Genomic DNA, 26,467 nt, shown 5'->3' on the forward strand with positions numbered 1-26,467 from the left:
ACTAGCTTTCTTTTGTTGAGCATTCATTTATAGCTCTAGTGCATCCGTTGCATGGCAATCCCTACTCCTCATGTTGACATCAATTGATGGGCATCTCCATAGCCCATTGATTATCCTCGTCAATGTGAGACCTTCTCTTTTTTTGTCTTCTCCACACAATCCCCATCATCATATTCTATTCCACCCATAGTGCTATATCCATGGCTCACGCTCATGTTTTGCGTGAAGGTTGAAAAAATTTGAGATTATTTAAGTATGAAACAATTGCTTGGCTTGTCATCGGGGGTATAGAAGTTGGGAACATCTTTGTGTGACGAAAATGAAGCATAGCCTAACTATACGATTTTGTAGGGATGAACTTTCTTTTGCCATGTTATTTTGAGAAGACATGATTGCTTTGATTAGTATGCTTGAAGTGTTACTATTTCTTTTATCATTATGAACTTTTATTTTGAATTATTTGGATCTGAACATTCATGCCACATTAAAGATTACATTGAGATTTATGCTAGGTAGCATTCCACATCAAAAATTCTCTTTTTTTATCATTTACCTACTCGAGGACGAGCAGGAATTAAGCTTGGGGATGCTTGATACGTCTCCAACGTATCTATAATTTTTGATTGTTCCATGCTATTATATTACCCCTTTTGGATGTTTATGGGCTTTATTTTACACATTTATATCATTTTTGGGACTAACCTACTGACAGGAGGCCCATCCCGTATTGTTGTTTTTTGCCTATTTCAGTATTTCGAAGAAAAGGAATATCAAACGGAGTCCAAACGGAATGAAACCTTCGGGAGCGTGATTTTTGGAACGAACGTGATACATAGTACTTGGAGTGCAAGTCAAGAAGCAGCCGAGGCTCCCACGAGATAGGAGGGTGCCCCCCCTGTAGGGCGCGCCCCTATCTCGTGGGCCCCTCGGGCGTCCACCGACGTACTTCTTCCTCCCATGTAAGCCTACGTACCCCGAAAACATCCAGGGAGCAACCACACTACAATTTCCACCGCCATAACCTTCTGTATCCGCGAGATCCCATCATGGAGCCGTCCCCGGTGTTCTGCCGGAGGGGGAATCCATCACGGAGGGCTTCTACATCAACACCATAGCCCTTCCGATGAGTTGTGAGTAGTTTACCATAGACCTTCGGGTCCATAGTTATTAGCTAGATGGCTTCTTCTCTCTTTTTGGATCACAATACAATGTTCTTCCCTCTCTTGTGGAGAACTATTTGATGTAATCTCTTTTTGCGGTGTGTTTTTCAAGATCCAATTAATTGTGGGTTTATGATCAGATTTATCTATGGATAATAATTGAATCTTCTTTGAATTCTTTTATATGATTGAGTTATCTTTGCAAGTCTCTTCGAATTATCGGTTTGGTTTGGCCTACTAGATTGATCTTTCTTGCCATGGGAGAAGTGCTTAGCTTTGGGTTCAATCTTGCGGCGTTCTTACCCAGTGACAGAAAGGGTTGCAAGACACGTATTGTATTGTTGCCATCGAGGATAACAAGATGGGGTTTATATCATATTGCTTGAGTTTATCCCTCTACATCATGTCATCTTGCTTAATGCGTTACTCTATTCTTATGAACTTAATACTCTAGATGCATGCTGGATAGCGGTCGATGTGTGGAGTAATAGTAGTAGATGCAGGCAGGAGTCGGTCTACTTGTTATGGACGTGATGCCTATATACATGATCATGCCTAGATAATCTCATAATTATTCGCTTTTCTATCAATTGCTCGACAGTAATTTCACCCACCGTAATACTTATGCTATCTTGAGAGAAGCCTCTAGTGAAACCTATGACCCCCGGGTCTATCTCTTATCATATTCGCTTCCAATCTACTTTTATTTGCATATTTACTTTGTGCATCTATATTATAAAATACCAAAAATATATTTATCTTATCTTACTATATATATTAGATCTCACTTTTGCAAGTGGCCGTGAAGGGATTGATAACCCCTTTATCGCGTTGGTTGCGAGTTCTCAGTTTGTTTGTGCAGGTGCGTGGGACTTTTGAGGAGCCTCCTACTAGATTGATACCTTGGTTCTCAAAAACTGAGGGAAATACTTACACTACTATTGCTGCATCACCCCCTCCTCTTAGAGGAAAACCAACACAAGCTCAAGACGTAGCACTCGCCATTAAGCAACTCCCCCTCGATGGGGGCCCTGGAGCTTGACGCGCCTGGAAAATGGACGAAGAGGTCCTCGCCCCGCCTTCAGGTACTTTCCGGAGCCAGAAGCAGCAGAGGAGGAGGGCTGGTCGTCGACCGCCACCTCCTCTGCAGTGGCCTTGCCGGGCTCCTTGGCATGCCCCTTGCCGGGCCCTTCAGTGGGCCCCTTGGCGGCGTCTTCAGCGGCGCCCTGAGCGCTCTCCTCAGCGGCAATCTTCTCGGCCTCCGTCGCGGCGTCCTCAGCGACGTCCTTAATCATGATGTCAACGTCCTCCGGATCCATCAAGGAGGAATTTGGACGCCAGAGAAGGAAACAAGAAAAAATCGATGTTAGAGCAAAGAAAAGAAGGAAAGATGCATGCGTAGGCGGAGAGCAAATGGCCGAGAGGCGGAAGCCCTTTCTCCACCAAGGTCCGGCATCGAAGCAAAGTCACCAACGCCTGCGTTCTCCTCCCACTCCTCCATGTGCATGGCCTCAGGGCTTGGTGCCCTTGCCGGGAACGCCCCTCGGGGCGGTGTGGTCGACGGAGGCGGCACGATAGGAGAAGCCCTTTGTGGCTCCCCTTGGTGCTGCCTCCTCCTGCATCCACGGCATGGTTAGCACTAAAGCCTCGCGCATGACGCACGCTGATGGAAGGTGGGTGGTGGACTCACGCTGGGGGCTGCTTTCTGGGCTGCTCGACACCACCTGTGGCGTGCCGGAGGTGCCTGCCGGGGGCTGGCCACTCGCTGAAGTCCTGGCCCTCTTCATCCTCTGGGCCAGTGTCTCTACGTCTCCTCAAGATGAAGGCAAGTGAGCAACCCCGCCGGAGGAAGTGTAAGGAAATGAGGGAGGAAAGCAGAAGCTTACTCGTCATTTCCTTCCTCCTCCTCTTCCCCTGTTGCTTTCCTTTTTCTTTCCGGGCTGGGCGGCCCAGAGTATCTCTCCGGGCTGAGGGGCCCGAAGTCGAAGGAAATCCCCGCGGCAACATCTGCCGGCGGCGGGGAGGGCGGTGGCGTCTGGGCACGCCTGGACGACGAGGAAACAGGTGTCTTCCTCCTCGCTGCCTCGGCCTCTGCCGCCTTCTTCGTCACCGCAGCCCTAATCTGGCGTGTCACCACTCCCTGAGCCAGCCGCAGCTGCGTGGCCCGGCCAGGGCGAACCGGCTCGCCGGAGGCAGCCCACCGCAGAACTCGCCCCCTCCCAGTGCCCGGAGGGGCGGAGGCCGCGATCTCCTCCCCTTCGTCCTCCTCCGAAGCCCCGTCGACGACGTCCTCGACAAGGGGAGCCCTGGCGCTGGCGCTGCTAGCCTCCCCAGTGGCCGACGCCCACCGGGAGATGTCCTCCTCCTCCGCTTCCGCTGCGGCGCTGCCGGCCTCCATGGCAAGCCTTGTCGACTCCTCGGCAAGCCTTGCCTCCCGCACCCTGGCGGCAATGTAGTCCAACTCCTCCTCCTGGACAAGCTGTGGATCATCGGTGATGTACTCCTCATGCAAGGTGTCAAAGAACTCCTGCACCTTGAGCTCGCCGGGCTCAACCCAGCTCGGGTCAAGGCCATGCACGTTGAAGAGTGGCATCATGGCGATGATCTCCGACCGACGAGAGTTGTTGCTGAGCGTGACCACTCCCTTCGGCAGCTTGAAGACAGGCTCCTTGTCCACCTTGCCGGTCGTTGCGGCAGCCCTTGCCACCTTGCTGGACCGCTCGACCTCACCTTCTTCATTCACCTCAAGCTGAAAAATCCGCTGGCAGAGATGGGCGTGCCTAAGCACCGTCAGATTATGGTCGAGGCCGGGGCGGAGCCTCATGATATCAGCAGCATTGACAAAAAGCCAGGCCGGCCTCCCCTTGTCATGTAGAGGAGCGATCCGGCGGTGGATGAAGTCTGCGCCGATCATCTCAAGGGTGAGCCCGGCCCGGGTAAGCCGAAGAATTCTGGTAGTGGCGACCGTGAGCTTCTCGTCGTCAATGTCGATGTCGCCCCAATTCTTTCCACGGACTGGCGCCACCCGACGGGCTTCGTAGAACGTCGGCGGGTTCTCCTCTTCGATAAAGCACCACCGGCCCCGCCACTCTTCCCACCTCTCCTTCATGGCACCGTCCGGGTATGCTTCCTTGGCCGTCGGGATCCAAGCAACACTGCCGATGATAGCGTCTCCCTTTTGGATCTGAGGGGAGAAGTAGTGGCGGAAGAGCGCCGTGTTGGGATGAACCCCGACGAAACCCTCGCAGAGGTGTGCAAAAAGGGCCATGCATGCCACGAAATTTGGGGTAAAATCCATAAGGCGGAAGCCAAAGGTGTACATGATGTCCTTGAAGAAATCAGAGAAAGGGGGACAAAGCCCGCAAGAGAAGTAGTCGACGAAGAAAGGGTACCGATTTGGGGCGGGCCCGATACTGGCAGGCACGACGTGCGTGGCCGGATGCCCCGTCGTTTCTCCACCCGTCTTCACGCCCCACAGAAGCTTGTAGTACTCCTAGAGCATTGGCACGTTGACCGTCGAGGGAAAGAGGGCGGATTGCGCCTGTCGCGCCACCAGCTCACTCTCCGACGGCTCCGCCGCACAGGCATCTCTGGCTACCCCCTTTCCATTGGTGGATTTGGGCGTCATTGCGGTCTTAGAAGGCGGGGGATGGCGGGAGCGCGTCGATGATGAGCGAAAGCAGTGGGCTCGAGGAGGAAGAAAGGAGGGCGACGGTTTTCAAGATTGAGGAAGGCGCAGGGAAGGGGAAAAGTGAGTAGCGCGCCCGCGGTTATTCCTTCTTATGGGGAAGGCGCGGCCCGCCTCCTTTCCCATTAACTGTGACGCGACACATGCGTGCGGTCGCCATCCCACGCATGCCTCCCACATCATGCACGCTCGCCGACGACGCACATCCGATGTAGGTCGTGGGGGGGGGGGGGGAGCACAACAGATGGAACAGTTATCGCGGTAAAAATCCACCCCAACTGCCTGCGCACCATTCTAGGCCTGGCCCAACAACGTGCTGCGCCTATGTGTGACCTAGGCCCCGGGGCTCCTGTCGGTGTACAAAAGTAGGGGCTCTGCTTTTGACCCCTTTACTTGTGCACGGACAGTCAGAGCCTCCCGCCACGGTCACGCACAGACATGGCAGGAAAGGGAAGCCGGAGAGAAGCCGAAGCCACAAGGACAAACAAAGCAACAACAAGGATCAAGGCCCTTGCCGGGGCAGCTCGCCCACGCCAACTGAGTGAGCCACCCTTGAGCCGACCAATGCTAAACAGATGCATTTGAACAAGGCTCGGTAGGCACCTCCGTGGTGGCATGCAGATCTTTGTGAAGACATAGAATGCTCAAGATCAAAAGAGGATAGGAAGGCAACCATCCTCACCGAAGAAACCCACAAGACCCCCGGCAAGATCCTTGCCGGGGAAGCCAGCGCGCCACGGCAAGACCCTTGCCGGGCCACCCGGCAAGACCCTTGCCGGGTCACCCGACAAGACCCTCGCCAAGCGCACCAGCAAGGCCACTGCCAGGCCCGCACCAGCCAAATCCTCACCGCCGTTCGCACATAGCTGCCAGCCCAGCCAGCTGGGCAGGCGCTTGCGTGGTAGCATGCTATCCTTCGTGAAGGCTCCACCACCGCGCCACCTCAACTACCTGCCTGCCTACATGGCACTGCATGTGTCGCTGGCCAGGGCGCATGTCGAAGCCAGGAGGGGCGGCGACGGACAGGACGGGCCTCACCCCCATCCCCAATAAAGCGAAGGGACACCTAAGCCCCGCATTTAATGCGCTTTGTCCTGTAATACTAGCGATACACTCATGACGCTATAGCACTTTCCACCTCCTGTGTGCCACTGTGGCGGCCCCTTTCGCCTATAAAAGGAGGCCCGAGGCGCACGGGAGAAGGATTCAGCTCTTTGGAACCCCACAACACCCAGAGCTAGTTCGAGAGCTCAAGAACACTTATATAACCACCAAAGCAGGATCGTAGGGTTTTACGCATCTTTGTGGCCCGAACCTGGGTAAATCCCTCCGTGTCATCTGCTAGTCCCGCTCTTCTGCCGATCCCACGCCCCGCAACCGTAGAAGGGATTCCAGTGATCCCATAGGTGTCGTTTCCCACCGACACCTGTACTAAGCGGGAATACTGCTTGTGCATCCAAATTCCTTAAACCCCAAAGTTATTCCATATGAGTCCACCATACCTTCCATATGCGGTATCTACCTGCCATTCCAAGTAAATTTGTATGTGCCAAACTCCAAACCTTCAAATGAAATTCTATTTTGTATGCTCGAGCAGCTCATGTTTCAACTAGGGCTATCTGTATCTTCCATGCTAGGTGGGTTATTCTCAAGGGGAGTGGACTCCACTCCTCATTCACGAGAAAATGGCTGGTAACCGGGATGTCTAGTCCCATGATCAAAAAGATCAAAGCAAATCAAAATAATTACACAAAACTCCCCCAGGATTGTTGTTAGTTGGAGGCACTCATTGTTTCGAGCAAGCCATGGATTGATGCCTGTTGGTGGTGGGGGAGTATAAACTTTACCATTCTGTTTGGGAACCACCTATAATGCATGTAGTATCGAAGATATCACCATCTCATAGTTGTCACGTTGACAGTGAAAGTATGCCGCTCAAAATGTTATTTATCTCTCTTTTAAAATCGAGCTATGGCACCTATACAAATCCCTGCTTCCCTCTGCGAAGGGCCTATCTATTTACTTTTATGTTGAGTCATCACCTTCTTATTAAAAAGCACCCGCTGGAGAGCACACTGTCATTTGCGTGCATTATTATTAGTTTATATTGGGTATGACTCGACTAGATCTCTTTTACCATGAATTACAATGTTTAGTCAGTCCTTGATCTTTAAAGGTGCTCTGCATTTATGTTTTGCGGTCTCAGAAAGGGCTAGCGAGATACCATTTTGTTATATCATATTATGATTGTTTTGAGAAAGTGTTGTCATCCTAGTTTTAGTATTATTGCTCGCTAGCTGATTATGCCATTGATATGAGTAAATATGAGACATGAGTGTTATTATGAATATGGTTAGTTCATAATCTTTGCTGAAACCTTGAATGCTGGCTTTACATATTTACAACAACAAGAGCAAACAGAGTTTGTAAAAGTTTTTCTTTATCACTTTCAATTTATCAACTGAATTGCTTGAGGACAGGCAAAGGTTTAAGCTTGGGGGAGTTGATACGTCTCCAACGTATCTACTTTTGCCAACACTTTTGCCCTTGTTTTGGACCCTAATTTGCATGATTTGAATGGAACTAACCCGGACTGACGCTGTTTTCAGCAGAACTACCATGGTGTTATTTTTGTGCAGAAACACAAGTTCTTGGAATGACTTGACAATGCATGGAGATAACTATCAGAAAATATAAAAAATACTGGCAAAAGATGATGGCCAGGGGGGCCACACCCTGTCCACGAGGGTGGAAAAAAGAGGGCATGAAATAGTTGACATGTATATTGTTTAACTAAAACGGATAGCATGACATAATTTCACATATATGATGTCTATCTAAATTGGATAGCATATCATAACATAATTCAAAGATACGATGAATAACTAAACATGATTGCATGCCATAATTCACCTGCATGTTATCTAAGTAATCAGGATCACATCATTTAATTCACATATGTGATTTATATGCTAAACAGAGGGCATTCGATATGATGTCTAAACTAAGAACATGGTGTTGAATATTGTGTATATGATGTCTAAACTATGCAATGCAAGACACCATATGCATGATATGAGCAGTATAACCATGCCAAGTTAGAGCATACACCTCGATGGGGGAATAGGACTGGTCATCTGTCTCTGAATCCATCTCTAAGGAGCTATCGGGACCCAACAAGAGATCTTCTTCGACAGGTAGCACTGTCTGCTCTGAAGGCCTTGTTTTCACTCCAGATTTTTCCATCTCCCACCCAAATGGCGGATTCACAGGAAGAGTAGTTTAATGTACAAACATTGTCGACAAATGGAAATGTAATGAAGAAAAGGATGGGCAAGATATCATTCAAATATATGATGCCTAGTTAAACAAGATGGCATTGCACATTTCACATATATTATGGTTGGCTAAAAGACATGAGGCTGCATAATTCCCATATATGATATATAAACTAAACATGTGGCATTACAGAACATGTCTAAACTAAGCAGATGACATATATGATGTCAAAAGTAGGCACTGCAAGGCAACATATGCATGATATGACTAACATCATCATGCCAAGGTAGAGAAAACACCTTGGGGGTAAATAGGAGTGGTCAGCGGCGTCTGAATCCGCCTCGGAATAGATATTTTCCTCTGGATTACAATCTGGAGACGGGTGGGCAGGGTTTGCCATTGAACCCACCATGGAGCGATGTCTGCATGACATTGTATTGCCGAGCAAAACTCTTCTCTTTTTCTCTACATGTTCAGCATGACTGTGTACAATATCTGACATGCATATGAAAAGAATATGGTGAGATTATGTAAGGAGAGCATGCAAAAATTTAGAGTGATGCCAACAACGAGTGGATGGATCCAAAAATAAAATAGCAGGCTGATGATTGCTTTAATTTAATAAAAAGACAGATGATGATTGCTTTACTATTTGTTTCCCACCCAAGATGAACAACATAGGCATACCCAAGGTGAACCGGATATTGGACAGACATACTATTCATTGCTGCCTCGATATGTGCCCCACAACTAATTTAGAACTCAAGTTTGAACATTAATTTGGACCTAACTCAAGTTAGAATGTTATTCTGCCACTAATGCACTTGGTCTTGTTTTCATGCATAGGATTTTGAAAAGTAGGTCCAGGTGGATGTTTTGCTTCATTCCTTTCAACAAAATGCATGAAGAATTGAATAGTAGAGGGCCATTGGAAAATTCCCTATTGCTATGTTTTTCTGTTGAACCAAAATAGCCCTAATGGATCGACATGAATGTATAGTAATAAGTGATGCAGCAAGTGTACAACCTCTTTGCCGAAGTCGTGTAGACCTCAGGATCATTGGGTTGGTCGCTGAAGCAGTTGAGGCAAAGATGGCTGTCGGAGGTGTGGAGGAAGATCTGGGGAATATGTAGACAGTGTCCAGGGCACTGCTCTGTTGTGATGGATCGTTCTATCGTTGGAGCAGCTCCGGTGAGCCATAAGACGTCAAGGTTGAAGTAGCACAAGACAGACATCGTCAATTTCAAGTGGGATTCTAATAGCATCTCCAATAGATGATGTAAAATTGATTTAAAATTTACATCACCAAAAACCACTTGACTACAACAAATGAGGTAAAAACTGTTGACTCTGAACTTAACTGTTGAAACTGAAATTTACTATGGAATCTGAATGTTACTGTCGAAACTGAACGCAATGGTAGTAGAGAGGCACTTGACATGTAGTTTAGGGAGGGCCTGCAGTTCATCTTCAACCTGCACCTCCCTAAGCCGCCAGCCACCAACGGCCGAACCGCTGGCCCTAGCGCCACCTCGCCGCCCCGAAACAACTCCCCACCGCCGCCCCGGCCAGCCCTCTAGGCCCCCCGCCCCCACCCTGAACCCCAAGATAGATAGTGGGGTACCTCTCCGGCGAGCCCCTGTCCCTGCTGCGGGTGGTTCTTCCTTAACACTGGCGAGCCCCCCAACCCCTGAAAATTGACTAGCCCAAAAGTCGATTCAGTCGACTAAAGTGTGGCTAAATCGGAGCAGAGCAGCAGCACGAGCGAGGGGGGAGCAGCAGCAGAAGCGCGAGCGAGTGAGCGAGAGCCAGAGCAGCAACAGCAGATCTGGCTCGTATGGATGCCGCCGCCAAAGGGGCCCCGCACTTGGGGAGAGCCGCCATGGAGATGGCGCCCGCAGCACCGGCGTCAAGGTAGCCGCTCCATGGGGGTGTGGGACGGAGCACCGTCAGCGCCGGGAGGTCGAGTTAAGGAGAAGGTGCGATGCGATGAGTGTACAACATCTTTGGTGGTGCCGAGTAGGCCTCGGCTTTGTCCGAGGAGTCGATGAGGATGCTGCGGTTCCAGTGGAGCAGGTTAAGGCGGTGCTGCAGGGATGGAGCAGCCGCGATAGACGAGACGATCATCGGAACAGCTCCTTGGAGGTGGAGGACGGGGCAACTGAAGCGGCGGGACGACGAGATGGACAACAGATCCTCATCCGGGGAGGTGGACGAGGGACGTAGAGATGTTGTGGTGGACGATGTCTTCAGGGAAGAAGCTCCGGCTAGGTAGCGGTGAGGTGGCGGACGGAGGAGGGTGGGGTTTCGCGGCTGGAGCGAAGAGGTTATGGTGGCCTGGGATTTCGAATGGAGAAAAGGGGGCGATAGGAGGGGGTGAACCATGACTTAGGGATGCGCTTGTCCAAACTGTAGGGTGTGTTACAGAAGTACCCCCCCACCGATTTGAACTAGCGGCCCTTTCGGCTCAGGGTTAGAAGTGGGATTTCACATGTCGGGATTTGGCAGCTAGAGGGAGTTTTCGTGCGCGTTGTAATTTCGGGATAGCAAGGCACGGGTTGTGAAGGCGCCAGTTTTGGGATCATGATATCTAATTTTTTGTGATATAACAAGGCATGGGTTGAATTTTAGGGACAAGCCTAACATGTAGTAATATTGTACATGTACATACCAAATCAATTCGCACTTCCCTCAACCAAAAAGAAAACGAAAAAAATTAAACAATTCACACCACACAAAGAGAGAGTCTTGCCCCGTTTTACTATACAAATGCTATTCAAAGCTACTCCCTCCTTCCATCTATATAGGTCCTAATGCGTTTTTCGATGCTAACTCTGACCAAATATTAGAGCAATAATATATGACATGCAACTTACACAAAGCACACCGTTAGATTCGTCTGTAAAAGGTTCTTTCAATGATATAATTTTCACATTGTGCATGTAATGTACTATTAATCTTGTCAGTAGTCAAAGGTGGTCTTTCAACACTTATTACACCCTATATAGATGGAAGGAGGGAGTATGAATCCAGGTTATGTCCAATTAATTTTTTTTGCTTGCTGTATAATGCATGTAACCTACTCATACCAACATTTTAGTGCATTCCAAATGTCTATACTACCGCTGCAATTCGAACTAAATTTGAATTCGTTTCTATATTTCAATAAGAATCTACAATCATGATTGTTGCCAACTTCAACCATCATTCGTGTATTACCTTAATAACACACCACATGATTACTACAGAGATAGATATGAACTATGTGTACTACATGAACTCGAATTCTATTTTTTGAATACACTTGATGTTGATTCCAAATAATAGTACATTTGATGTACTAACTATATATTCATAATCTAAACCATGTTCCATACGTACACCGTGTTTACCACACAAAGTATAGTGCCCCGCCCCCTACATTATGACAAGTATTTAGACCTGAGCTGCAAAAGCCACACATTAGCCCAAATTATAATCAATGTTCTATATATTATACGTAGTACTAGCAAGATGCCCATGCGTTCCATAGAAGATCAACATGATCAAGGGGCCTAATTTGCAAATATGGAGAGGGGTGTGGGTATCTTTTTTCAAAATTGCCATAGTTTCCTTCCTCTCCGCCAGATATAAATCGGACGGCCTATATTGCAGGATGGCAGGCACACCATCATCAACAACTCCGTTTTTTTATAAGAAGTAGAGATAAAATATATTATATGTAGTATAACATGTTCATAACAACACCATGTGTATCGTCGTTATATATATTCACACATGCGTCGGTTTAAAACACTATGATAAATTCTGCAAATATTTGAATTTGCTTTTTTATAGTGAAGTATGATCTCTATTCGTCTTTTACACCCACACAATCCTCTTATCTTTGTAGCTAGCGCTAACTTTCTCTCGTGCATGCACACGCCCGCATCCCTCTCACCCTCCCTCAGCATTGTCTAGCTCCATTGCGCAAATTCGTCTTTTCACTTTAGGTCGTTCACCCACGGTGTGTGTAGGCCCCCCAGCTCCTTCTTTACGGCACACATCGATTGATATGCCTCTCTAGCCAGGTGTGCCTAGCACAAACACAAGCTTCCCCTCTTCTCTTATCACCATCCATGCTTCACTCCCACCACTCTTTTCATCGATCTCGTACTCGCACACTCCTTCCCCCTCGATAAAGTATGCCTCTCGTACCACCTCCTAGATGCATTCCTCTCTCTATCCTTCTCTACGTGCCTCATTTGCTTCTATCACACACATGCATGTATACCGATCGATCTCCCAACATATACCTAGATCGACTTTAACTATTCCCCCCCATCGATCGACGTACCTCACAAGTTATGTCTCTCCTTTCTCTAACAAAGGGCGATTGATCTTCCTATGTAGTTATGTCTGCTTACCACAGCCATATCGTCCTCCCTCATCATTCGTGCATGCCTCCTGACCCGTCTCTCACACGCACGTGCACAGACAAGCAGCCATCTCCTCTCTTATTGATATTGCGGGCATGCCCTCCATTCGTCTAGCAAGCACTTGTTAGAAGCAACTCCACTACAACCCCCTCCAATACTCTAGCTCTGTCTCTCTCCCAACCTTATTCCTCTCCTACACATATGCATGGATGCTGATCAATTTCCCTTAATACATGAGGGAGATCGATCTCCTTAATACATGAGGTAGGCCTCTCTCCTCCTCCACACATATACCAGCCATTGTACCTCTATAGTTAATTAGGCCTCCGTCTCCCCTCACCACACACCGATAGTCGAGCGCTGTAGGTAGGTATCCATGCCACAGAGACAAATTGCACATGTCCCCTCTCACCTTCCAATAGGCCAGCCACTCTATATATTTGACATGGGCAGACACAAATTCATGGCACTCTTTATCGATCGCACGTGGACACACACACACATCATCCCTCTCTTCGATTCTATGGACACCTCAAGCCGATGATACCTCCTCTCTCTTCTCGTGGATCGCCCCCTCTATATATATGATATATCCAGGACTCTATTTCACACACATTGCCTATGTTACTTTTTTGATTGACCCCCGACCCCAAAAACTCTCACGAACCCAACCCACTATATCTCTCTAGGTTTGTATGCCTCTCGCACAACCCCACGTAGGTGGTGTATGTATACAAGAAGAGAATAGGTGCACCGTGCACGTACTCACGCTTCGTGCCCAGCCACACCTGCACGGGTACACGGTGGAGCTCATTTCTTTACGAAATGGCAGCCCACGTGCTAATTTGAACGTGTGTAGCGGTTGTTTACCTAGGGAGGTCATGGTACCACACATTCATGAAACAAAGTTCGACTTGACGCGTTGGCGCGTTATTTTTGAATAAAGTTATAGTGCTCAATGGCACGTACACATAATATAAATCGCTTTTTATGGAGAAAACGGTAGTCCGCTCCACTATATACAATGGAGCCTGCCTGCCTGGTTTGTCTCTCTTCAGAGTATCTCACACAAGGCTGCAGTGGCCTCTCTCTCTCTCTCTCTCTCTCACTGTTGGTCAGTGATCCGGCCGCATCCCGTCCGTCAGGGGAAAGGGAGGAAGTGCATCGTTTCGCCGTTCGATGGCGACAAGGCAGCACGTCCCGATCTGCGGTTCATGCCGTTCTCTCTTACCAAGCTCCGGCGCGGTAGGGCCTACGTCACCTGCTCGCTGCCGCAGTATGGGCAGATTCCGCCCGCCGCCACTCACCTAGTTACATCTCGACGACCTCCAGGTATCCCCTCCGGGCTTGCTCCACTACCGGTCTTCCCACGTTGCTGCATGTGAATCTTCCATAGTTCTTTGCCCAAAACGTAGCTCGTCCGGCGTACTTTGCATATTGCAATCTCGTCCTCACACCGTTTTAGACAAACACAACCATGTTGTTATCTTCCCTTAGGACAAGGAATATGCTTCTTTTTTGTTGTCGCATGTGTCATCAACTATTATTGGCCAGTAATTGTTTCATTTCTACCTCTTTTTTGCAAATAGGGCTATCCATTTCACCTCGTTACTATTGTGACCTTTTGGTGAACTGCACAAACACTTTTTTCTTAAGAGTGTTTTGTGCAGTTGTACTAAAATGTCACACAGGCAACGTCTCTACATTTCAGTGCGACTGCACAAAGGGAGATTGGTTTTGCTCTATCCTCCTCATCCAACTCTGAGCCTGATCTTCTCCAACTAGTTAGTCCTAAGAGAGACTGCAAAGGTGACCGGCTTATATTTGTGTGTTTATTCTTTCATCAGCAGTCCTCTATTATCGTAATCACACTTAATATCTTTGGAACAAGGACGCTCAACTCTATTTTAGTGGAACTGCACAAAATGATCAGAATGTTGCATGCTCCAGACAGCTACTTTTTCCCCCAACATGCCTTATTGATTTAGACAGAGCTGGGTGGACGTTGCTGCCAATGAAAGCATGGATCAATTTTAATTTAACACCTTTTCACAATTTTGTCTTCAGTTCTGATGTAAATATTAGCTCTGATCTGCTAATAATTGAGATGCATTAGCAAGGAAGTTAGTTTTTATTGTTTCCGAAAGAGCATCGATGGCAAGACACACGAAACAAAAGCTGAAAGCTCACAGCATTGTACAATTTCATGTCGCTGGAAAATTATTTGTATAGTACATCAATTATGTAAACAAATGATGGAAGCTTGGTAGCATTGCGAGAAGCCTCTTCAGCATCCGGGTCCATGTGCCATGCACAAAATTATACTCCTTCATTCCTAAATATTTGTATTTTTGCAAATTTCAAATGGGCATATTTTAGAGTGTAGATTCACTCATTTTGCTTCGTATGTGTACTCCCTCCGTTCATAAATACTCTATTTGTCTTTCTAGAGATTTCAACAAGTGACTACATACGGAGCAAAATGAGTGAATCTAGACTCTAAAATATGTCTATATACATCCGTATGTAGTAGTCCATTTGAATCTATAAAAAAGATAAATATTTGAGTATTCACTCGTTGAAATCTCTAGAAAGACAAATACTCCGGAGTGTATTTAAGAACCGAGGGGGTTGTGCACAACCGCATGGGAGACTCAGCCCGGTCGTTGCGCCGCATCAATAGTGAGTAATGAGGAGTCAAATCATAAGCCCCACCTTTCCCATTGTAAGTTGCTCGGAAGAAGCAACCATCAATACGCTCTTCTTTGAATCCGCTCATACTACTCCATCCGTCACTTTTTATAGAGCGCGCTTCAGAAAAAAGAAAAAATCTGTGGGACCAAGGCGACTAGTGATCGGCCTGAAAAATAGCATTGGTAGTTATAGCACGGCATCTATTACTAGAGGAAATAATGTGTACACACATGCAGGCAGTGCTTCCACCCCGGGTACAGACATGCATGCACTTACTCCACTCCGTATTAGTACATTGAGAGAAAATTCTGGACTTGATTGCGGTTACCATGCCCTAATTAATTGAGCATTAAACCAAACGTGTCTAAAGTCTCTCTGGTGGTGGAAATGCATTGAGAGAAATGAAAATTTTTAATGAAGCGCGCCCTGTAAACTGTGACGGAGGGAGGAGTAGTATATGAAGATGCAAAACCAAGTACGCGTATGGCCAGTCGGTCAACGCACCTCGTCTTGGCATATCACTGACATGTGGGACAGGAGTGTGAGCAAACCGATCTCAATTTACGGCAAAATGGCCAACCCGCCGTTCCTTGAGAGAGACGAGGAGCGAGAACACACAGACGGGCTCACACGGAGGCCAAGATATATTCGAGCATGGTTGGTTGATCGATATCATCATGACAAGCTGGGCTGCCATTTTCCACCCTTCTCCGAAATAAATGTGTACTTTATTAGAGATTAAAAAAATAAGAGTACAGATGCTCCACCATGCGGTTCTAGTAGTAGTCTACTCGTACTACTAAACCTTGTGCTTGGCTCTTTGCCTCTTCGTGAAGTCGAACAATGATGGTACTCCGCATGTTGGGTACTATAGTGCATGCCTCTGACAATCTGACACCGAATGTACTGATGCATGTCCACCGAGGGTAGGTTGCATTAGTCAAAAGGCGTAAGCGAGCTTTGAGGGAGTCCTGGATTAGGGGGTCCTCGGACAGCCGGACTATGTACTTTAGCGAGACTGTTGGACTATGAAGATACAAGATTGAAGACTTCGTCCCATGTCCGTATGGGACTCTCCTTTGCGTGGAAGGCAAGCTTGGCGATTTGGATATGTAGATCTCCTTCTCTGTAACCGACTCTGTGTAACCCTAGCCCCCTCCGGTGTCTATATAAACCGAAGGGTTTAGTCCGTAGGACAACAACAATCATAATCATAGGCTAGCTTGTAGGGTTTAGCCTCTATGATCTCGTGGTAGATCAACTCTTGTAATACTCATATCATCAAGATCAATCAAGAAGGAAGTAGGGTATTACCTCCATCAAGGGGGCCCGAACCTGGGTAAACATCGTGTCCCCCGCCTGCTATTACCATTAGGCTTAGACGCAGTGTTCGGGACCCCCTACCCGAGATCCGCCAGTTTTGACACCGATATTGGTGCTTTCATTGAGAGTTCCACTATGTCGTCGCGATAAGGCTTGATGGCTCCTTCAATCATCAGTAACGATGCGGTCCAGGGTGAGGTTTTCCTCACCAAACAAATCTTTGTATTCGGCGGCTTCGTACTGCAGGCCAACTCGCTTGGCCATCTGGAGCAGGTCGACAGCTACGCCCCTCGCCATCAGGTCAGGTTTGGAAGCTTAAACTACATCGCCGACATCCGCGGAGACTTGATCTTCAATGGGTTTGACCCTACGTTAGGAGCGCCAAACAGTCACGGCGTGCATGACTTAGATCTGCCATCGGACGGTGTTCGGGATATCGCACCTGCGGCTGCCCCAGCCCCTAATCTAGAGCAGCTCGCGCCATCCGAGGAAGGGTGTATGAACCCCACCATGGAGGCCGCACACTCATTGGCGTTGGAGCCGAACACAGACTCCACTTCCAAAGAGATCTGTGTCACCGGACACCCGGACTCTTCTCCGGTCTTAGGTTCCGAACCACGCGTGTCCATGCCTACCGAATCTGATAGGGCACCGATCATGGAGTTTACCTCTGCGGATATATTTCAACACTCACCCTTGGTTCACGTGCTAAATTCATTGAGGTCTCTCTCTCTTTATCAGGAGACTCTTGGCCGAACTATGTCCGGCTCGAGTGGGAAGCGGACGATGAAGAAATTTGTTACCCACCCACCACCCACTTAATAGCCACTTTCGATGACTTAACCGACGTGCTCGACTTCGACTCCGAAGACATCGATAGTATGGACGACGATGCAGGAGAAGAACATGAACCGCCGCCCACAGGGTGCTGGACAGCGACATCATCATATGATATATATATATATATATATATATATATGGTGGATACCCCCAAAGAAAACAATGGCGATGAGGCAACGGAGGACAATCCCTTGGGGAAGCAATGAAAGCACCGACGTCATCGGCGCTGCTCTAAGCCCCGCCGTGGCAGAAATAGCAGCACCGGCACAGGAGATGATAGCAATCTGGATGGTGCCGAAGACGAAAACAATCTGGACCAACCTGACCTCGAGCAGGCCAGGCAGAAGGATGGGAAAGCTAGCCCTAAGGAGCAGACAACAGATGGAGAATCAGAGGACGACAATTACATGCCTCTCTCCGAAGACGAGGTGAGCCTCGGCGACGAAGAATTTGTCGTGCCTGAGGATCCCGTCGAGCAGGAGCGCTTCAAGCGCCGGCTTATAGCCACTGCAAAAAGCCTGAAGAAAAAATAGCAGCAGCTTCAAGCTGATCAAGATCTGCTAATAGATAGATGGACCGAGGTCCTGGCAGCTGAGGAGTATGGACCCGAGCGCCCAACAAAAAGTTACCCAAAGCGCAGGTTGCTACCTCAATTCAAGGAGGAGGCGCTAGAGCCTACACTACCAGCGCAGGACGAGGCTGACCGGCCACCTCGTGGCCGAGACAAAGCGGCGTATCAGCCCAAACACCACCCCGCACCCCGCCGCCAATGCACTACGGCCCGGGGCTACACGCAAGACCTGCAAGACGTACTGCAAAACAAAGCAGGAGAGTCAAGATCGATCTACGGATCACGGGGGCACGCCACAACGTGTGAGGATGATCGTCGCACTGGATACACTAAAAACAAGTCTGGCTGGGACAAATACAATAGACCAGGCTCATTTGAACTGCGTCGTGATGTAGCCCGGCATAGAGGCGCCGCACACCCCCTATGCTTCACTGATGAAGTAATGGATCATGAATTCCCAGAAGGGTTTAAACCCGTAAACATTGAATCATATGATGGTACACAGACCCCGCGGTATGGATTGAAGATTTGCTTCTCCACATTCACATGGCCTGCGGCGACGATCTACATGCCATCAAATACCTCCCGCTTAAGCTCAAAGCACCAGCTCGACATTGGCTGAATAGCCTGCCGGCAAACTCCATTGGCAGTTGGGAGAACCTGGAGGACGCGTTCCTTGACAACTTCCAGGGCACTTACGTGCGACCACCGGATGCTGATGACTTAGATCACATAACCCAATAGCCCGGAGAGTCAGCCAGAAAATTCTGGACTCGGTTCCTAACTAAAAAGAACCAAATCGTCGACTATCCGGATGCCGAAGCCCTAGCAGCCTTTAAGCATAATATCCGCGATGAGTGGCTCGCCCGACACCTCGGCCAAGAGAAGCCGAAGTCCATGGCAGCCCTCACGACACTCATGACCCGCTTTTGTGCGGGCAAGGACAGCTAGCTGGCTCGCAGTAAGAACACACTAAGAAATCCTGGCACTTCAGATGCCTGAGATAACAACGGCAAGCCACGGCACAACAGACATAAGCGACGCAACAATAGTGACAACGCCAAAGACACGGCAGTCAATGCCGGATTTTAGGGGCTCTAAATTCGGTCAGCGGAAAAAGCCATTTAAAAGTTAGAATCCGGGCCCGTCCAGTCTGGACCGCATACTCGATCGCTTGTGTCAAATTCACGGCACCCCCGATAAACCAGCCAACCACACCAACAGAGAATGTTGGGTGTTCAAACAGGACGACAAGTTGAATGCCAAAAACAAGGAAAGGGAGCTGCATAGTGATGACGACGAGGAGCCTCGGCCGCCGAACACAGGGGGACAGAAGAAATTTCCTCCCCAAGTGAAAACGGTAAACATGATATATGCCACCCACATTCCGAAGCGGGAACGGAAGCGTGCTCTAAGGGATGTCTATGCGATGGAGCCAGTTGCCCTAAAGTTCAACCCATGGTCGTCTTGTTCTATCAGTTTTGATCGCAGGGGCCATCCTACCAGTATCCGTCATGGCGGTTCAGCCGCATTGGTCCTCGACCCCATCATTGACGGTTTCCATCTCACGCGAGTCCTCATGAATGGTGGCAGCAGCTTGAACCTGCTTTATCAGGATATAGTACGCAAAATGGGCATCGATCCCTCAAGGATCAAACCCACCAAAACTACCTTTAAAGGTGTAATCCCAGGTGTAGAGGCCTATTGTACGGGCTCAATCACACTGGAAGTGGTCTTCGGATCTCAGGACAACTTCCGAAGCGAGGAGTTAATCTTCGACATCGTCCCCTTCCGTAGTGGCTATCATGCACTACTAGGACGAACTGCATTTGCTCCATTCAATGCGGTACCACACTATGCATACCTCAAGCTCAAGATGCCAGGACCTCATGGGGTTATAACAGTCAATGGAAACACAGACCGCTCGCTCCGTACGGAGGAGCACACTGCGGCCCTCGCAGCAGAAGTACAAAGCAGTCTTCTCAGGAAGACCGCCAACTCAATGATAAAGCCCTTGGACACCGTCAAGCGCGTCTGGAGTACTCTGCAATAGCATCGTCCGACACGTCCAGAGCTTGACTAGCAATTCGGCCTCCGTCCTAGACATAGTCAAGTGGCGACATTTGTGCCGCGCGTCCATAATTACGCACTTAAAATACCATGGGCATAGGCGGAGGCACGGCTACGATGCGGTCCACAATGCGGCTCGACCATAGGACTCGTATACCTTCACCATTTTCTTTCAGGACCCTACTTTTGGGAAGCCCTTTAAGTTGGCCTGATTATTAGACTCATCACAGGAAGGAAACACCAAGGAGGCAAGAGGCTTTGACGTATAAGGAAATACCCAGGTGGTCTCTGATAACGATCATTATACCTGTTTTACATACCCATACGCAGCCTGCCCTTGGCTAGGACATGTCAAATAGTCCTACCCTTGCTTATCGCATTACTTGTATACATACGCTTTGACGTATTATTTAAACAACAATGGGAGAAAAATATACAACATCAACTTATTATTATATTTTCTTTGTATTTTCCCTTGACTGCTTATTTAATATCAATTGCACCCATACACTTTGGTACATTCAGTTCGCCAGGGGCTTCAATGTACCCCATAACACGGCAAGAAAAGTCTGGACACTTTCGACAGTGCGGCACCCCGAATTTATAGCATTATATGCATCAGCTCCGAATCATGTCTTGGGTCAATACTTGGGTTTTCCCGGCTCCCTTGTTTTGGTGCATTCCGCTATATCGGCTAAGGTAGCGTCGGGAGAACTACTACGATTGTGTCCCGGTTCTTCCGGACGAGCACCTCAGTAGAGAAAGCCGAAAACTGACTGTCATGATGCGGCGAGAGCTGTTCGCTGTTTGAGAGGTCTCAAATCCTTAAAGATTTTTTCCGCTTCGGTCAAGGAATCGACCTTGTATGATTTAGGAATGTATAGCGCCCCAAGTTCGGACTGCCGAATACTAGGGGCTTCGCCAAAATTTAAAATTGTAGACTTCTATGGCTAAGTGAGAGTGATAAAGCTGTATAGTCCGATTGCCTTGTTCGCTGCGCTAAACACCTCCTTAAAGGACCAAAAATTTGGATAAAGAGTATTTAGATTTATCCCGAACACCCAAGTACTAGTTACATGGGGGCAGAAGCCGACGACTGGCCAACTTTCAGAATTTTATAAACGACCGCACCAAAGGTAATTTTTTAAATCAACAAGCGTTATGTAGCACACACGAACTTGTTTTTGTACTACAGGATGACATGAGTACATTCATTCAAATATTATATCCTTGGCACATTCCTCCGCCACAAGGCGGTCGTCTTTCAGCACACCATCATAGTACTTTCCGGGATAGCGGTGCGCCTTGCACTCCGGTGGCCCCTCCATCACCAGCTTCTCGGCATCCATTTTCGCCCAGTGCACTTTCGCGCGGGCGAAGGCTCGGCGGGCACCTTCAATGTAGATGGACCGCTTGACGACTTCAAGCCATGGACATGCATTTACCATCTGCTTTACAAGGCCGAAGTAGTTGCTGGGCAGGTGCTCGCCAGGCCATAGCCGGACTATGAGGTCCTTCATGGCCAGTTCAGCCGCCTTGTGCAGTTCGACCAATTGCTTCAGCTGGTCACTCAAGGGCATCGGATGTTCGGTCCCAGTATATTGGGACCAGAACAACTTCTCCATCGAGCTCCCTTCTTTAGCACGGTAGAACTCCGTGGCATCCGATATGTTGCGTGGCAGATCTGCGAACGCTCCTGGAGAGCTCTGATTTCGGGTAAGTAAAAGGAAAGTCTCCTTCACATCCGATAATGAATGCCTTACCCGCCGCTATCTTCTTGGCCGCCTGAATCTCCTAGAGGGCCTTTTGGGCTTCGGCCTTGGCGTCTTTCATGCTCTGGAGGGCCTTCGCAAGCTCGGACTCTTGCGTCTTGGAGTCACGCTGCAAGGACTCAAATTTTTTGCCGAAGTCTTGGAGCTCTTGCTGTACCTCATTAACCCGAGCCTCCTGTTTCTCACGCTTGGTGCGCTCCTTGGCCGCCTTGTCTTCGGCCTCGGACAGCGCTTTTTTAAGGGCTGCCACTTTGGTCGTGGCCCCTATTACAATTCATAATGTGTCTGTTAGCATCAAAGATTCTTCCTTTGTATGACACACGGACGGGGTATTACTTACCTTTGTTATCCTCGAGCTGCCTCTTCGCGAGACTGAGATCTCCTTCGGCTCGCTCCAGGTCCCGCCTCAGTCCGGAGACCTCCGCAGGGTGAGCGGCAGTAGCCAGCAGCAAAGCCTACTTATTGACATAGATATTTTCTGTTAGACTCCTGCGGATACCAGTTGACCCTCTGTTCGGCTTTTCCTTCCGGACACCAAACAGAGTATCAGGGGCTACTATCTATACGGTGATATTTTCTTACACTTTCGTTACTTACCTCAAAGCCTGTTAGGAGGCTGGTGCAGGCTTCGGTTAATCCTTTTTTGGCGGAACGGACCTTCTCAATCACCGCACTCATAAGAGTACGGTGTTCGTCGTCAATGGAAGCGCCGCAAAGCGCTTCCAGCAAATTGTCCGATGCCTCTGGTTGGACAGAGGCCATCGGCACAGACGGCTCGCCCTCCTTAGCAAGGGGCTGCCTACCTGAATCCGGAACCACTGGAGGTTATTGTGCAGTATCCGAATGGGGGGCGGACTTGCTGCGGCCCCCGTCAATAGAATCCATGGGGGTCTTTCCGCCCATGTGCCCGGCGTCTGGGATTTTGCCTTGAGGCATCTCCAAAACCATCGCTCCTTGTTCTGGTATCCTCTGGGACAACACCTCGGTGTCATCTGCAGGCCGTGGGGAGGTGGTCGTCGGGAGCGAATAACTATTCATCTCCGATTGACTCAAGGACCCATCCGAAGAGGATACCTCGAGGTGGGACTTGGCTGGACTGCATATGTGTGTTAGGCGTCATAAGAGGCAATGAAGCTAAACACATTGAAAGCACTATGAAGTACGGATACTTACGACTTCGCCAAGGGCTTGTCCCTGGGCAACCACTCCTCGTCGTTGTAGGCGGTCGTGGTGGAGTGGTCCGGAAGGGACGTATTTCCCTTCTTAGGCATTCTGGCCTCCCCCTGAGGGGCGGCCTTCCTCTTCTTCTCCCCCCAGTTAGGGGAGGGGGGACTTCTTATTCTTCCTCCTCATCTTCATGGGAGGAATGCGCCTCGGCGTCCTCAGACGACAAGTCTAATACGACATTGCGCCGGAGACCTTTCCTGGTCCCCGTGGCCGCTTTCTTGGCCTTCTTCTCTGGCACCTCGTAGGGTGCCGGGAAAAACATTTTCGTCAAAAGCTCTGATTCCGGATCTTCCGGTAACAGAGCCGGGCAGTCGATCTGCTCTGCCACTCCTACCCAATCTTGCGGAAACAGTGTTAAAATCATAGGATTCTCCTCCGGATGTGCTGATGAAAGGCGCGCCCTGCAAAACACATGAACTTACCGGATTGGCGGGGCGCTTTACGCTGAGTCTGCGATCTTCGGTTATGGGTGGTGGTACCTCGTTGGTCTTGAACAACAATTTCCAGGCATCTTCGTGCATCGTGCCGAAGAGCTCTCGTAGTGTCTGGTGTTCGGCCGGGTCGAACTCCCACAGATTGCAAACCCGTCGTTGGCACGGAAGGATCCGGCGGAGGAGCATAACTTGTACTAAGTTGACGAGCTTGATCTTCTTGCTTATAATATTCCGGACACAGTTCTGAAGTCCGGACAGCTCTGCCGCAGACCCCCAGGCTAAGCCCTTCTCTTTCCAGGAGGTGAGCCACATCGGGGGGATCGAAATTCAGGGGCCGCCGTCTATTTGGCGTTGTGGGGCTTGGTGATGTAGAACCACCCCGATTGCCACCCCTTTACTGTCTCCACGAAGGAGCCCTCGGGCCAAGCGACATTGGGCATCTTGCCCACCATGCCCCCCCCCCGCACTCCGCTTGCTAGCCGCCCACCACCTTTGGCTTCATGTTGAAGGTCTTCAGCCATAGGCCGAAGTGGGGCGGGATGCGGAGGAAGGCCTCGCACACGACGATGAACGCCGAGATATTGAGGACGAAGTTGGGGGCTAGATCATGAAAATTGAGCCCGTAGTAAAACATGAGCCCGCAGACGAATGGGTGGAGGGGAAATCCCAGTCCGCGGACGAAATGAGGGAGGAACACTACCCTCTCCCGAGGTTTCGGAGTAGGGATAATCTGCCCCTTCGGCTGGAAGCCTGTGCTTAATATTTGTGGCCCGATATCCGGCCTCCCATAGCTCGGTTATGTCCTCCTCCATTATGGAGGAGGCCACTCCACTTGCCTCCTGCTCCAGACATGCTTGAATGACTTTGCGGAGAAGGCGAGGGCTTGGGCGCTAGAGCTCGATTGAAAGGGAATGGATGAGCAGAGGGAGAAGAAGGCGTGGGTGAAAAGGAGGAGTCATTATATCTTTATAAAGGCGGTAGAAACTGTGTGCCTCCCCACTTGCCTGGTAAAACTCGCTTGTTCCCCAAGTGCCACGATTGATGGCACGGTTGGGTTACCCGTACCCATATTGATGAGTATCCCGTGATAAGGGGACACGATCTCTGCTTCGACAAGATGTGCCAAGAAAACCGCCTCACAATACATGCAATAGCAGGCTGGGAGAAAACGGTTTGAATAATGACCGGACCGTGGTGTTATGTCATATTATGAAAAATTGTCAGCAGATTCAATTCGTGAAAATTTATGCTCTCTATGGTGGTATGTGGAAATTATTTTGTAGAGCCGGACACGATCCTCGTATTCAAGATCTTCTATGGAGTATTCGGAGAAGGAACCCTCCTTGCAATGCCGAAGACAATCTGTGCACCAGAATCATCATAATTGAAGCCTGGTTCAGGGGCTACTGAGGGAGTCCTAGATTAGGGGGTCCTCGGACAGCCGGACTATGTACTTTAGCCGGACTGTTGGACTATGAAGATACAAGATTGAAGACTTCGTCCCGTGTCCGGATGGGACTCTCCTTTGCATGGAAGGCAAGCTTGGCGATTCGGATATGTAGATCTCCTTCTCCGTAACCGACTTTGTGTAACCCTACCCCCTCCGGTGTCTATATAAACCGGAGGGTTTAGTCTGTAGGACAACAACAATCATAATCATAGGCTAGCTTCTAGGGTTTAGCCTCTACAATCTCGTGGTAGATCAACTCTTGTAATACTCATATCATGAAGATCAATCAAGAAGGAAGTAGGGTATTACCTCCATCGAGAGGGCCCGAACCTGGGTAAACATCGTGTCCCCCGCCTCCTGTTACCATTAGCCTTAGATGCACAGTTCAGGACCCCCTATCCGAGATCCGCCGGTTTCGAAACCAACAAGCTTCACCTTGTCCTGCAAGCTTCTCCTCGTTCTGCGAGTTGACGGGACACACCGAAAAGTAGTGCTAGTTCATCCTCCCTCCTTTCTGGTTAATCTGGCTTAATCTTTTTTGCGGGTAATGAGAGAGCTTTATTCATATATAAGCATTCTTAGGACGATCAACCAAGACACTGGTCACTAGGAAGCGAGGTACCCTGCAAGAAAAGAAGTAGGAAGTGAGGTGTTTCATCAAGCCAGCTCTCGGCCACATTCAAAGTGCAGCAAGCACGGTTCGCACAAAGATGTGCCGCAAGGTTTGCTGATCTGTTTACATGCTGAATAACAAAAAAAGGAAATATTACTGAGAGCTCCTATTTGTAACAGGTTATGAGCCAGAATTAAGCGAGAATTATGGTGAGTGTTCCATCCAATCAACTTCCATTATCACACGTGAGAACCCTCGAAGAGAACCAAATGTGTTGAAGATTGCTTTATCACATTTTAAAATTATAAAAAGAGTGTAGACGCTCCTCCGTCCGGTTAGTACTTACCTCTATAGACTATAGTAGTAGTACTAGTACTACTAGTAAACTTTGCGCTTGGCAGTTTGCCTATTCGGGAAGTGGAACAATAATAGTACTAGTATAGTGTATGCTTCTGGCAATGTGACACCGAATTAACTGTTGCACATCCACCGCCTGAGCGAGGGAGAGCTTGTATTAGTAAAAAGTTTCTCCTTGTCCCGCGAGCCACCACGCGCAAGCTTCTCCCATCCTGCAACCTTCTCCTTGTTCGGCAAGTTGACAGGACACAACAAAGTAATGCTAGTCCATACTGCCTCCTCTCCGGTTAATATGGCTTAATTTCAAACGAGATAAATACACTGTCTATCACTATATATTTGTAAAAATACAGTCAGTGGACTTCATAATACACTCATTGCGCTCAATATATATATTTTCCGGTATTTATACGGTCACTAGCTCACCCTGACTCAGTATGTGTGTGCATGCACATGTAGGTTGAGCACTTGAGCATGACCATGTGTGTTCCGTCGTGTGCTCGATATGCATGCATTAGGGCATCACGCATGTTATTGCGTCCATGTGTACGTGTGACTGTTGCATACATG

This window comes from Triticum aestivum, chromosome 1B, assembly GCF_018294505.1.
Source record: "Triticum aestivum cultivar Chinese Spring chromosome 1B, IWGSC CS RefSeq v2.1, whole genome shotgun sequence".
Lineage (NCBI taxonomy): Eukaryota > Viridiplantae > Streptophyta > Magnoliopsida > Poales > Poaceae > Triticum > Triticum aestivum.